At 43.0% G+C, this 14279-nt stretch overlaps 1 long non-coding RNA gene across 2 annotated transcripts in view; it reads right to left on the bottom strand.

Annotated features, from left to right (window-relative positions):
* LOC143169093 (uncharacterized) overlaps positions 1-14279 on the bottom strand; it is a 50423-nt gene that overhangs the window by 18430 nt on the left and 17714 nt on the right. The window contains exon 1 of one of the 2 annotated variants that reach the window (XR_012996851.1): positions 10241-10401. The exons of the other annotated variant lie outside the window; for it this stretch is intronic. This is a non-coding gene — a long non-coding RNA (uncharacterized LOC143169093). Of the gene's footprint in view, positions 1-10240; positions 10402-14279 lie in introns of those variants that run through there. 2 annotated transcript variants of the gene reach the window in all.

Here is a 14279-nt window from a genome sequence, read left to right as displayed (position 1 = left end):
ACATCAGTTAAAAAAGACATAAAATCTTATCTAAATAAACTATTGAGGGACTATGAAGCATCACTTACATCTTTTACTTGTCAAGTTGTCAAACTTTTTATGAGTTGTCCAAGTTTCCTCAGTCATTCTGTGATTAGTATATAAGCATAGAGCACTATTTAACTTTGTGACCATGTAATTGCACTTGCTAGCTGACATTATGGTTAGTTATGTTGTGGGATAGGTAAAATTCCATGGCACTGGGCTTTGTTAAGATACAATGACTGTGTAATCCCTATTCTTTTCTCTATTTAACTCTTATTTTTCAATAGGCTCATTCTGTAGCTACATTATTTATAATGAAAATGATTAATGATAGCAATAATACTCATTATGTTGTGCATATATTAACAGCACAAGCAGCACTTGCATCCTGGCATACAGTACACTGGAAATTCAGCGTGATTTTTGTGGGTTTCACTGCATCACAGCACTCCTCTTCCCCCCAGACAGACGAGGTCCTAGCATTACACCACAAGTTTGTTTCAGAATCGGCACTAACTTCTACATTGGTTTTATAAATTATGAAGCTTAAACATTTTCTCTTCACTTCCAGATTTTCACTCCCCTTGATACTGGTCAACTCCTCCAAGTACTGCCTGATGATGAGACAGAACAACAGGCTGAACAGAGGCATCCTGCTGGGAAACGGCATCACCCCCCATGACATATATCTGGCACAAGTTTCTTCTAGCACATCATTATGGAATGAGAAGACCAGTAGTCATAGACCAAGATTGCTATAAAAAAATCTAATTTGATTTTACATAACAATCTTCCAGCTATTGCACACATTCAGCAGGCCTAGTGCCATGATTTGGGAGTGTGCTTTTACGATGTACATGGAAAATATTTTCCCAGGGTGTGAATCGTGCCATTTCTTTTATGGTTCAACATCCAGAAGTCAGCCTCCAGAAGTCAAGAAAGCACTCCAGGATTTTATGTTCCCATCCTGGGAAAACAACAGTTGAATATTTGCATCTTCTGTGAAGATTTTCCCCACAAGATCAAGTTTGAGAGCTTGTTCTGGTGATACAGAATAGCCTACTGCCATGTGTACTGTCATACACGCTCTGCCCCTCCCCAGGCACGGTTTCGCAGCTCAGAGCCCATGGAGAGGGTTTAGGCAGGCAAGTGGGGAACAGGAGTTCCTGCAAAAACTGACAGAAAGACAAACCAGCAGGACGAGGCATCAAGCTGAGCAGAGGAGAGCTTCACGTAACCGACTCCTCTAGTCATCAAAAATGTTTCTTTGTAAAGTCATAGTTTCCCCAAACTACCAATAGCTCTGCGTAAGAAAAAAAAAACAACAGCAAAATGTATGTGTGGAAGAAGAAAAATCTGGTATCCACCTTTCATCCAATGATCCTGAATATTCAGTAGCTCATATGAGCAGCAGCTCTAAATGGACTCATTAAAGCCCCTAAATAATGAATAAATGACCATTATATGAGCACAGATCTGCCTCACGTGCTACCTGGTATATCTGAACATATTTCCGTAAGGAAATTCGTAAGGATTCACTTCTGTCTCAACAGGGCCAGGGCAAAGGAAGGGAAGAGATGAGGTTTTAATGCAAAAAGTAAGGACTGGCTGTTCAGAGCAGTCCTGCTATTAACTTTGCTCTAAACCACACCTGAAGCATACGGCTATTGCACACACAGGGTAGAGTGAGCTATGCAGGATGCTTACTGCTGCAGGGCTGTCAAGGACCTTCACTAAGCTGCAGCATTTGGCATAGGTGTTGCAGCAATCCTGCACAATGTCTGTATGTTTCTCAAAGTCCTTTTCCAAGTCTCTGCGTGATTTAACTGAGAGCCAATATTCTACTTCCACAATATTTTAAGTTAACGGCAAAACATTCTGGACATATCTTATTACTCTGCTCATCTCTTCCCCCAGGGCTTCTCTGCTGCCTCTGACAGCTTTCTGATTGCAGCCTCTCCTCGCCCAGCAATGCCTCAAGTTTCATCATCCAAATTACTGTACTTTAGGTCCCCTGCAGTAACTGTGTTTATTTCCAATATCCCAACAGGAAGACCCCCATCAAGATGAGTCATTCTTATTTCCAAGGGTGTTGTGCTGAGGCCACTCAGAGGAAGATGCAGCAGCAGCAGCTTTGTATTAGCCTAGTGGGGGGAAAAAAACAACAGAGCCCTGCTTCCAGCTAGATTTCTTTCCAGCAATACAGATATTTCTTCCAGAAATGATGAAAATTACAAACGCTTACTCTAACAAAAGCCCTGTCGGAAGCACCAGAGTCCTGAAAACCTCGGGATGCATGCCATGATGTGTGGAAATGAGAACCAGCTACTTTGAACTTGCTACCGTCTGGACAGAAAGTGATGCTTTGCTGTGAACTCCACAGATCTGCTGGGCCTCTGAACTGTTCATTCATGCGTTATTTTTTGGCAGCCTTCACAATTTCCACAGAATCATTGGCAGCAGCCTCACTAGAGAGCAGGTAAGCCTGACCCTGCAACTTATCTACCGGTATTAATCACAAACTGTTTTTTAACCACTTCATAATAGTGATCATTCAGAGGTTTTTTAGGATGGTGTAACTCTGCCGTGGAATCTCACACATACAAATTCTCAGAAGATTCATGGTAATCCTTGCTTTCAGCTCAAAAAAGCACACGAAAAGCCTTTTGCCATGTTACTGCTGTAGCACAGATAGAGCCAGCTCATGTAGACCTTCAAACAATAGAGCTAGAATTGGGTCAAGATATAGCAGAAGTCTGAAGAGTTTTGGTTTTAAACCAAGGGTGGCTTTCCAGCTCTAATTCTGCTATCTTTGAACAAAATCCTTGCATATTACACACAGATAACACAGGCTAGTCACTGGACTGCAGTACCAAGCATTATTCACTCTTCAGCTCCGGAAAGGTAGTCAAAAATAAACAAACACCTGTGTATATCACCATGCAAACCCCATGTTCCCAAAATTTTGAACATCAATGGAAAATTTGTCACTATATGCATGCATGCTTAGGTATGATATGATGTGGCTTTCTGGAGCCACTGCAGTTTGTCAGTGGTGTATGAAATGAGGAATCACAGCCCAGTGCACAGAAAACACAAGCAACGCCACCCAACAAGTAGGCTGAATTTTCAAGGTGCTGCTTAAACTCTTGTACAGTCAGTCCTATGAACAGTGGGACAGCCAGGGTAAGAAAGCACAGGATACAATTTCAGAGACGTGAGGGGAAAACATCTTCTGTCAGAGTCCGTCTCACATATATAACTTTGAAAGCTGTCATTTTAATTGCAGACATTTGTTCTTCCTAGCTACTTTTCTTTTCCCCATTGGAATGAAAGTGGTGCCTGACAGGCTGTTTGGAAGATTAGGGATTTCTTTGTTTTTTTGCTCTTAATGTTCTTGCTGAATTTATTTATATCTTGGCTGGTTATTAGAACTTGTTCCATATGGTAATCTGGCAATGCCAAGCCAAGGATTTAAAATTGAAAAATAGATTCTTTCAGAAAGTATATACACTTCCGTGACTTGGAAATTCACACAAAAGTATTAGGACACAATTTAACCCAATTTTTCAGGGGAGAAGTGGGGACGAAGGTAGCCAGAGGGTAAATAGGAGACTATATGAAAGACCAAAGTAGAAATTTTTTTCATGTTGGAAGGTGGCCCAAAAGCAATGACGACTGTAAGTCTGTCTTCTTCGCTCATTGTGTTGAAGACCTTTCATCAAAATTCTACTTCATCAAGAGAAAAGAAGACAGCTTTTCTGGATTAGAGGGTTTCCCAGTCTTCTCCTTCTGTAGGAAATGCAGCTACGAACCCCTGGGAGGAGAGCAAAAAGAAAACAGTCCAGGAAGCAAACAACTTGGACCCAAACTAAAAGAGAGACACTCACCCGTATAACTGGAACAGAAAATACCAATAAATTACATGTTCTGGTTTTTAAGCAGAAGCAGGGAAAAGGCTGTTCTGCAATGCAAAGGGGACAGTGCAAAATGAGAAATTATATACATCTAGGCTACCCTGAAAACTATGCTTTAATGTGCCAAAGGAGTTAGCAATACCACATGCAGATTTTTGACCGATGCTTCAACTGTGTCTGGCTTAGAGCTGACCAAAAGTCTCAGCCCCCGCTGGATGAGGGGGCTTTGGCTAGAAAAGATAATATCCTGCTTTGTAACTGGTTTGGATACAGAGTTTGGTTTGCAACCCACCTTCAGCATAAATTTAAAAAGAGGAAACTCACAAACAAAACATAACAAAACAGAAAACAGATTTGCAAGTCACACAGGCTTCTGAACAAGTATGTCACAATTTCCCCAGAGTATTCAGAACAGGATGGCAGCAGCACTGTAAAAGTATATTGCATAGACAGCATCAGCAATGGAAAATTGCATTTTTATTACCAATAAAGTAAAGAGTCTGGATTAACAGAAAAAGTACTTTTTCCACAGACAAATGAGTAAAAACCTCGTTTCAGTGAAGACAACATTCTCTATTCTTCCAATTCCGAACAACGGAGACATATATGTAGGAGAACAGAAAAGACTAAACAGTCCAATCTTTGCCAAATTCTGAACAAAATTCTGCATGATTCAATATTATTACTAACAGTAAGGTCAACATGATGTGCAAGCAAGTCTGATTTCAGACAATAGGTTTGCTTTTTTAATTTCAGGGTCTTTTGTAAATCCAAATCAAAAATCCATAGAAATCAAGTGTGCTGCTGATTTTGTTTCCATCTTGGCCATTTTGCCAAACACAGCCAGTACCATAGGCCAAAAAATATAGGTATTAGTGTATTGACAAGGTTAAATCAAACTTTGGTGTTCTTTTCTTCCCCTTACACTTAACAAACAAAAGAGGAGTTTCTTACAAAACAAGCCCTAAGAGGAGAGCTGACACATGTTGCCCTCGGTTTCAAGACTTTTAAAAGACATTCAGCTATTGTTTTAGACTGAGTTTTGACCAAAGGCCAGAGATTTGCAATCTTTTACAGAAGTCTGTGAGAGCTTGTCGGCTTTTGGAGCCCAGGAAGCAACCAGACCTGCTCCGGGGAAGGGGGCCTGACATGCAGCGATGGGACATCATCTAGCTTGGTTATCGGATTGCTGCTATCAACGAGACCCAGCCGAGGGTCCCCAGATCCACCAGACAGGTGGGGAACTGTCCCAGTCCCTGGGGGCCCCCCTCTAAGCCATGCAGCAAGGGGGTGCTGGTCTTCCCCCACCCGGCACGTGGAGGAAGTGGTGCACCACATGCTGAGGAACAGCATTATGGTGGGTCAAATAGTCGTGTCCCACCATTTGCCTGCACTTGTACAATGAAAGAGCCCCGAGTCACACTTCCCCAGCAGCCAGTCCACCAGGAGCGTGTCCATCGCTCTCCAGTGAACCAGATGACTGCAGGGAGGTAAGGAGAAGGTAAACTGTCCTCAGACAGCAAGAAGCCCTGCTGTAGGAAATGACACAAACTCAAGTGGTGGTTTAAAACCAGCTCAATACACCTGAAGAGAAAGCAGACAATACATCGATAAAACCATACTGGACAAGGCCAGCACAGTGACGCTTCCCTGACTGCTGGGACCAGTCTCTTACCAGTGGTCGGGCAAATTTTATACTCTGATACACTGAGGGGAGAAATTGTCTTCTGCTCTCCCCCTGCTCCAGCAAAACTCACAGGATTTTCATGCTGTACTAACTCATTCAATAGTTTGTTCTTCAGTGTATCTCAACTGCCATTAATGTTACAGTAATTACAAGAAAAATCCCTTACTTGTATGAAAACATACCTTTATATTTGCAACAGTTTTCACTTTAAGACTGCACTGGAAACCAAGACACAGTGAGTTTAACAATAACAGGGTTGTGTCTTGCAGCAATTGAAGGTGAATGATCTTTTCCTGTTCAGTCTTTCACGCTGAGGCCAAACTGAGAAGAGCTCAAGGCAGGTGGGACCACAATCCCCCAGATAAGATTCCTCTTTTCTCTGCCCTAATCAACGGGAAGGTCAGGGCCAAAGGCTGTTGAGACACAGAATGGACTGCAAACAAACTTCTAATATTTCCTTTTTTCCCCAGCATGAAATTTCTTTCTAAGACATATTTTCACACACACGTTCTATAAAAATCTAATGGTAAAAGACATTACATTGTAAGGTCATGACAGGGAATAATAGCATATCCGTGAAAATTCAATTTTTGTGTAAGTATATGCTGCATTTTCTAGTTTCTTTTCTGCTCCACTATAGAAGTTAGTATCTAGTGCTTGCCGTCTCACGTATGGAGCAGTTTCCCATTTGCCACGTCCCTTTACAGTGAATGCAAAACTAATAGCGCCCTTATCCTTTCCAATAGAGCTCATCGCTGCAGTAAGAACACTTCAGGAAATAGCATTATCATAGCCTACATACCTGGCACAGGACATGTAAGGTCAAAAGTTTCCCCCGATTTTGGATATCCCACTTGAGATACCACCAACCTCATTTTTTGAGAATACTTAGCATTCTCTCTGCTATTGAGCTGACAGCAAAAACTTTATGCGCTGTAGTTGCAGCTGTAAGCATTCTGCATTTTTTAAAATTGGATCCCAAGAACATTGTTAGGCTAACAAAAAATGAATGACCAGCTTGAACTGACAAGAGCATGGTTAGTGGGGGTACTAGCATTATAAGAGAACTCAGAAGCACCAGCAGAGACTGCCCAGCTCTTCTCAAGGATGCTCATCTCTCCCCAGAAGGAAACCACCCCTCCGCTCCTCCTCCTCCTCCGGTCCCCTGCCTCATTCACACTACCCAGATCCCCAAAAAGATACACGTTGGTGTCAGGGCCACCCCTCCAACTAACTATTTGTCGTGGTTTAACCTCAGCCGGCAACTGAGCACCACACAGCCAGTCGCTCGCTCTCCCTGCTCCCCAGTGGGATGGAGGAGAGAATTGGAAGAGTAAAAGAGAGAAAACTCGTGGGTTGAGATAAGAACAGTTTAATAATTGAAATAAAATAGTAATAACAACAACAACAACAACAATAATAATAAATAAATAAATAAAAGAATATACAAAGCAAGTGATGCACAATGCAATTGCTCATCACCCACCGACCGATGCCCAGCCAGTCCCTGAGCAGCGGCCCCCCCGGGGCAGCTTTCCCCCAGTTTACATACCGAGCATGATGTCCTACAGTATGGAATATCCCTTGGGCCAGTTTGGGTCAGCTGTCCTGGCTGTGCCCCCTCCCAGCTTCTTGTGCCCCTCCAGCCTTCTCAGTCGGTAAAGCATGGGAAGCTGGAAAGTCCTTGACTAGTGTAAGCACTACTTAGCAACAACTAAAACATCAGTGTGTTATCAATGTTATATTCTCATCCTAAATCCAAAGCACAGCACTGTACCAGCTACTAGGAAGGAAATTAACTCTATCCCAGCCGAAACCAGGACACCATTCCTCGACATAATTCACAAATAAGCACAGTTCACCTACTGACTGTGCTGCCATGATGCCTAGTTGTGCATTACCGGAGATGGATTTACGTATTTCTGTTTCACACCACTGAAGGTCTCCTGGCAGCAACAAATGCGAAGCCAGGATCAGATCTGTAGTATGTATCATGGAGCTCGCTCAACCACCTGCATAATTCTCCCAAGTAGGAGCACGGAGCTTCTTCCCACCAGCTGAGACAGGAAGATGAAGAGGGAATGAGAGCAGCTCCTTCCAACTCCTCTGCACACAGCCTGTCAAAGCCACAAGCAAGTGGGTCTGTGGGACAGCAGTGCTTTCCTCCCTGCCACAGAAAAACAGGCAGGACCTTTGAACTTCATGGAGGACTGGTGAAGAAAAGGGAAGAGGCTCAGGTGTGACCCAGAATATGAAATGAAAAGTATTCAGGATGAGAGATGTGGGACACAAAGCAATCACTGCCCATAGCTGTGTGCTATCTGGGCAAAAGGACTGGGAGGAATTCATTTTATCATCCCATGACTTATCTCAGCCCAGAGAAAGACAGAGACGCTTCTGACATCGACTTCATTACCAGTGAAACTGCACAGCTCCTCCCGTGGCGTGTTCACAGCACATCCCTGAGAGACACAACTCAGCCTCTCCATGGCCTGCATATGAATGAATTACAGGAAAAATTATATGCTGCTCAGTCTTGTTTGGTACTCCACAGGTACTAAAACCTTGCTGCCCGGCTTGGAAAGAGAGCTGCAGTGCAGCACTCCTCTGTGCCTGCCCCACCTCCCCTCATCCCTCTGTGGGGAAAACCCTGCCAGTGAGGCATCCACCCTTCCCAGAAGCCCAGAGGAAACACCTTCAAAAACACCAGCAGAAAGCATCTAGATGCCAGTTACAACCTGCTGCCTGACTACAGCTTTTGTCTCGGCTCTTCTGCTCTGAAAGGGCTTAGTCTTCCCACCCTGCAGAAATTGGGTGGTAAGGGGGGAAAATACAGAGAAAGTGGTAAATCAGTGGACAAGGTGGACACATCAACTGCTAAAATCTGTAGCTTCCATATGCTAAAAAAGAAAAAAAAACCCACAAACAAACAGGAAGCTATCAAGGCAGTATCAGCCTTGTAATCCTGATGACAGAGCATTACATTGGATGCTGCACACAATTCCTTCCAGGAAGAGAAATAAAGGTTACAGGAGTAGCAATTCCCTGCTGCAGGACTGCAGAAAAACCTCAAAGTATTTCATTATTCATGGCAGGGTTTAACAGACAGAGCCTATAGGCCCTGGCACAGCTAGTATATGGAGACACACACAAGCACACGGAGCAGACCCAGCCCTTCTGTGCTGTAGTATCAAAAGAATATCTGCGTAAGCCTAGAAAACCCTCTGATCCTGTCCCACAGGGGAAACTCAGACAAACCATAAAAGTGTGTCTGAACATATTTCTGGCTTCCCACATTTCTATGCTGTTGAGCATTCTTCTTGAGTCTACCCCAGATGTGCAAGCCCATACACATATTCTCTGGAGGCCTGCAAAATTTTTTGACCTCTCAGAGCAAGCATCACATCTTCTCTCAAAGAAGAAATTGGTTAACAACCCATGGGTTTAAACTTCTGAAACTATTACAACCTAAAATGTTGAAGCAATTTACTGAAAAAAAATGAAAAGGGGCCACTGTCTGGATGGCCTGAACCCCAGGCATGCAAAGGCCACAGCAACGGAAGGGGGGTCTCAATGCAAAATGAAACTCAGTCCTCACCTCATCTTGCAGTTCATTCAAAACTTTCACCGCTTCTCGATCAGTAGTTTCAAAAGCCACTCTGTATGTGAGCCACAGTGGCTGTTTCAGACAAGATACATGCATGTGGGAGAACGCGTTGCAGCACAGGGGGGCTGCAATCACAGTGAAAACAAGTAACGTTCACAAGGGGTCACAGAGCTGTAGCATGAAGCAGTTCAGCAGCGACCTTACAGATCTCAGTAATACCTAAAGAGCTGCTGTTTTCTCCAGTGAAAACCACTTGGAGAAGTCTGGAACCAATCACTGTCTTCAAGTAAAATATTCTCCTGCATAACATGTCTTGTTTCCAGCAAAAACACCATTATATCACCATTAGCCTGAAGGATTTGGAAAGAATTCCCATAGTAAGAAATATTTTCAGTTTATAACATAGGTGTGACCAGGCCTATCTATTGACAAATTTATTTCTCAAATATTTTCTCTGGGTTCCTAGAAGATGCTTAAGCTGTTTGGGAGAGTGCTACTTGGCGCAAGTCACAGCTGTGCTGGGCACCGTGCTAACAAGTGAAGAACATACATGGTCACGGTGCAGTGCACATTTTTTGGTCAGCCTAGAGAGACCACATGAATGATAGATAAGTTGCAACCGCTGCCTGTGACCCTGATCGATACTAACAGCCTAGCCGCTGTTAACGGTCTGTAGGTGTCCTGGGGCAGGTCTCAATTCTCCATTTTCTACTCAACAAGGCTCCCGTCTTCAACCCAGAACTGTCTTCTAGTGCTGTCGTCACACTTTCTCCCTCAGCACAGATGAGTCTGCTACTCTTCTGGTGAGTCTGTACTAGTATTCTTTCCCAAAATATAGACTAATTTAGATTGGAAAGGAGGTTGTCTGGTCCATACACCACACCACCATCACCGCCCGCTTAACTACTGTCAGTGGGAAAGAACTGCAAGTAGAGACAATCGATTTAAGACAAAAATGAAGAAAGAGGTGTGGGAACTGTAACTATTTAAAAATTAACTACCTACCTCTCAGGTTGGGAGAACCATGAGATGAGGCACTTGCCATAACAGCATCAGGATACAGTCCCCAAAAAGAAAAGTTGAGTTTGATGCCAAGCCCTGCGTGACTGATCCTCTGCTGTAGATGATCCCACAGAACCCCTGCCATTCCCTGCGATGCCTTGGGGCATTCCTGCACCCTGCTCTGCAAAGGGAAGTGGCAGCTGCTCCTCCCCAGGACTGCCTGGTATTGCAAATCCTACGGGAATCCTCTTAGCTGCAACTTCGTGTCCTCACAATCAGGCACTCTGTTGAAACATTGTCTTTTGGTTTATTTTGTTGGTTTATTTATAAAAGACAAACACCTCATGGGAAAGACAGGCAGGCAAAACACAAATCTATGTCCTTTCTCCATTCATTAAGAATAATGAAAAGTAAATAGATGCTTTGCTGGGAAAAGTAAATGTTCCAGCAGTCAAACATGATCTTATTCTGGTACTGTGTTTGTACACTAGTCGAGTCTCACAATGCAGACTCAGACACCTGCATGTTGTGTGCATCTGTATTTCTCTCTTCTTCCATATTTATGCATAAGATATTTAAGATAGGGACAATGCAGCCACAGGAAAAAGCAGAAATTGCTCTTGTAAACACATCAGTAGCCATGGAATTTCAGACCCTAAAGAGATTGATCATTTCAATACCATAAACCAGCACGTTCCCCAGTGGCAATGTACTTCTAGCATCATTAAGATACTACCTGTTCTTCCCACAGTTATTTTCTTCTGCATCTGTACACCTTGCTTTCTGTAGCCATTTCATTGTGAATGGAAAGACAGTCAGGTACCAGCTGTACATTGAGAGGGAAACAATCCACGAAAGCCTTGTGTCACTTTCTGATCTTGTTGCTGCAAGTTTAGGAAGAGGAAGCGGCCAGTTTATTTGCTTTATAACATGCAGGAAAAGACTACAACTATGAGCTACAGCCTGCTAGATTTTCTACAACATCCCAAGACCAGAAGGACATGAATAATGCGAAGAAATATATAGAATATCTTCATTATAGATGGGAGGTGCACTGAGGACTATTTGCTGGTCAGTAATCAATAGCCTGAAGAAGTGGTCGACTAAGACATTTATTTGCAAATCTCACAGAAGTGCCAGGGCTTCTTAGAGAGCACTGCAATGGACAGTTTGATCAACTCTGGCTAGAGGAAAATGCCGCCCATTGTTTGTAACTGTATGACTAAAAGGCCATTCAAGTTGCTGTAATATCTGGTGCAGTTCTGATATTGTACTCTAGGTAGCTGATAATCACATTGCTTCAAAAGTGACTACCAGGAGTTATCTGTAAAGCTAGAGAGGGAAAACGTCTCATGCGTCTTCAGAGGGCAGTTACAACAACCTGATGCAAATATGCCTGCCCTTCTTTCTTTCCCTTTACAAGACCACCCTCTGCAACACTCCTTTTTCTCCCCCTTTCATTTTCCAATGAAAGACAGGCCTAAAGCCTCTTTTGTTTGTTCCAATAATCTCAGAAGCATCTTTATCTTGATCTGAGGGCTGCCTCTCTTTGTGAACTGTTCCAGTTGAACATCCCATTAAACTAGTCCATTAGTCCTTCTGGAAGCACATACCTTCTGTACACACAATTTCATCATAGCTGCGCAAAGAGGCCACAGCCTCAGCCCAGCAGCTAAAGGAAGCTGGCTGACTTTCTTTCTCACCATAAGCATGTTTTGGCAACACCACTAAATTCTTCACATCATCCACAATATGCATGGTGTTTGTGGGTTCTCAGCATAATCTCTCAATGTGACTTCTCACGATAACAGCCTGTTTCTTGAAGATGACTACTACTGCGCTATTTGCTTTCTGGATAGGAAATAAACCTACTTGAATCACAAGGAGAAAGAATTAAAATACACCTAAGAAAATTATTTTTGTTTAAGTTAGTAGCACCAATTGTGTGAGTTTCCATGCATACATACAGTCTAATACACACGCACAGGGGGAAGTGTTAGTAAGTTGAAGAAAAGAATGTCACTGTTCCAGAAACTACAGTAAAGTCCTAAAAAGTACAGAATTCCACCGGTTTTTTGCTCTCCTGATTTCAGTCACAGGTCCTATAATACTGATTTTGTCCCTATACTTCCAGTTGCTGTAGATGTGGGTGACTAAGATTTAATTCACAACCATTTATGCTAGCATGCGTTGAGACAAATCTGTAAAGGTAAATTGAGTGCATTCGTTTAAGTCTCAAACATCAAAGAAACTAAGATGAACCTTAAGCATATTGCTTCTCAAAAACTAATTTTAAAGCCAGTCTCATATTTTTGATCATTCTGAGCTGGAGGTAACTCAAATCATTTTCTCTTCATCTAACCTTCAGCCTTGCTCACTATCCTTACTACGTGCTGAATGAGAAAGGAGACCAGTGGATCAACTACCTTTACAACAAGTCTGTTGTAAAATGGCTGCATGCATTTTGTAAGATTCATATTTGTTATGGAGGATGATCAGTACAGATATATATCGTGTAGCGGGGATGTGGCAGAAAGATTAATTCTTGAAAGTAATTCAGCCTGACGGATAAGGTATGTATGTAGATACTGCCAATATATCAAACAGTATCCTGCAGAGTAAGATAGACAAGGCCGTTTGCACACCCATGAGCAATACCTAGTCCCGACCTGGCTGAAGAAGCGAAGAAGACACCACATCCAAATAAGGCTTCAACTGCTGTCTCCAGTCCCACCTTTCTTCAAAGCGATAAGGAAAGCACAGTTCAAAGACTGTCGGAGGTCTGAACAGGCTTTTGACCCCTTCCAGCTCAACTGTTGCCAGTTTCGCTTTGTCAAAGATCTCTCTTCAAAATGTGCTCTTCTGTACTGATATAGTCCAGCTCCTGTGCTCCCTATAAACCAGGCAAGTTTGAGAATCCTTTTAAATTTAGAAATCCCACAATGCAAATGTCACTTCAACTGATTTTTTGAAGCCTTATTACTTTTTTCTTAGGGATTCTTAGTGTCTTTGCACTGCCATGCATTTCATGCTGTCCTAACAGATAGGTAGTTAAAAGGAAGGCCAACTGTTTTTAAAAAAAAGGGGGGGGGGCAACCATACAACAAAGTAACTACAAATGGGACACTGCTGTAGAATTCAGTTTTCCAGCCACAGGAGCAAGGGAATAAATCAAATAACGCAGACTGTCCAAGGCAATATGACGGAGCGTGGAATTTTTGGCACGTAACAGTCTCATGATGAATGAAAACACAAACAAAAATCAATGGCTGAGTTGCTCAAAGAACAAATTTTCCCTAGCAGTAAAAAGACTTGAATACTGGCTGCCAGCCTAATTTCATTAGGAAATGCATTCCAATTAATGGAAGCTCTGCAAACAAGAGATAATTACTAAGGCGAGACAGAGGAAAGGCCTTCCAGCCTTCCAGCTTCTCTTCTTTGGTTGCAGCTTGCCCTTCTCTCCTTCCAGTCCATTTAAGGTGTAGGTTGTTGGGTTTCTGCAAGCGTATTTCCCAAACGCCCCCTGCCATTCCTGCTGCACAGGACTCTCCTTGCCTGCTCCTGACATTGGCCTCGTCCCACACACACACTATACACTGTGAAGTTTCCCATGCTGGGGAGGGATGTGTTTGTTCTCACACCTCGGTGTCGGAATGCCAGTTGTGCCATTATTCCCGTGCTACTTGTTTATACTCGTTTTGATGCTACGTTTCCTGTGCCAAATTAAATACTGGCACAGACAGGTGCCTGAAATCAAAGTTGTGCCTGCTTGTGCTCTGGTGGATTTAGTTTTTCATTTCCATGATTTCATTTCCCAGGAAAACAGCAATTATGTAACCTCGGTAGAAACAGACGCCAACAATATTAAACCCTCGCAACTGCACTCCTTCGACCCCAAGGGCTTCTGTCAATGGGAGGATGCAAAGTTTCTTAAAACCAAACAAGTAGCACGGACCTTTTGTTTTAACAGACGTGCTTCCTTATTCTATCTGCACGTAGGCAGAAACTTGAGACATTTTGCCTCCCTCACGTCATCCCCTTG

The sequence above is a fragment of the Aptenodytes patagonicus genome, chromosome 1 (genome assembly GCF_965638725.1).
Source record: "Aptenodytes patagonicus chromosome 1, bAptPat1.pri.cur, whole genome shotgun sequence".
In the NCBI taxonomy this organism is placed as follows: Eukaryota; Metazoa; Chordata; class Aves; order Sphenisciformes; family Spheniscidae; genus Aptenodytes; species Aptenodytes patagonicus.
Note: the sequence above shows the minus strand (reverse complement) of the source record. Positions and strands in the feature narration are given on the sequence as shown.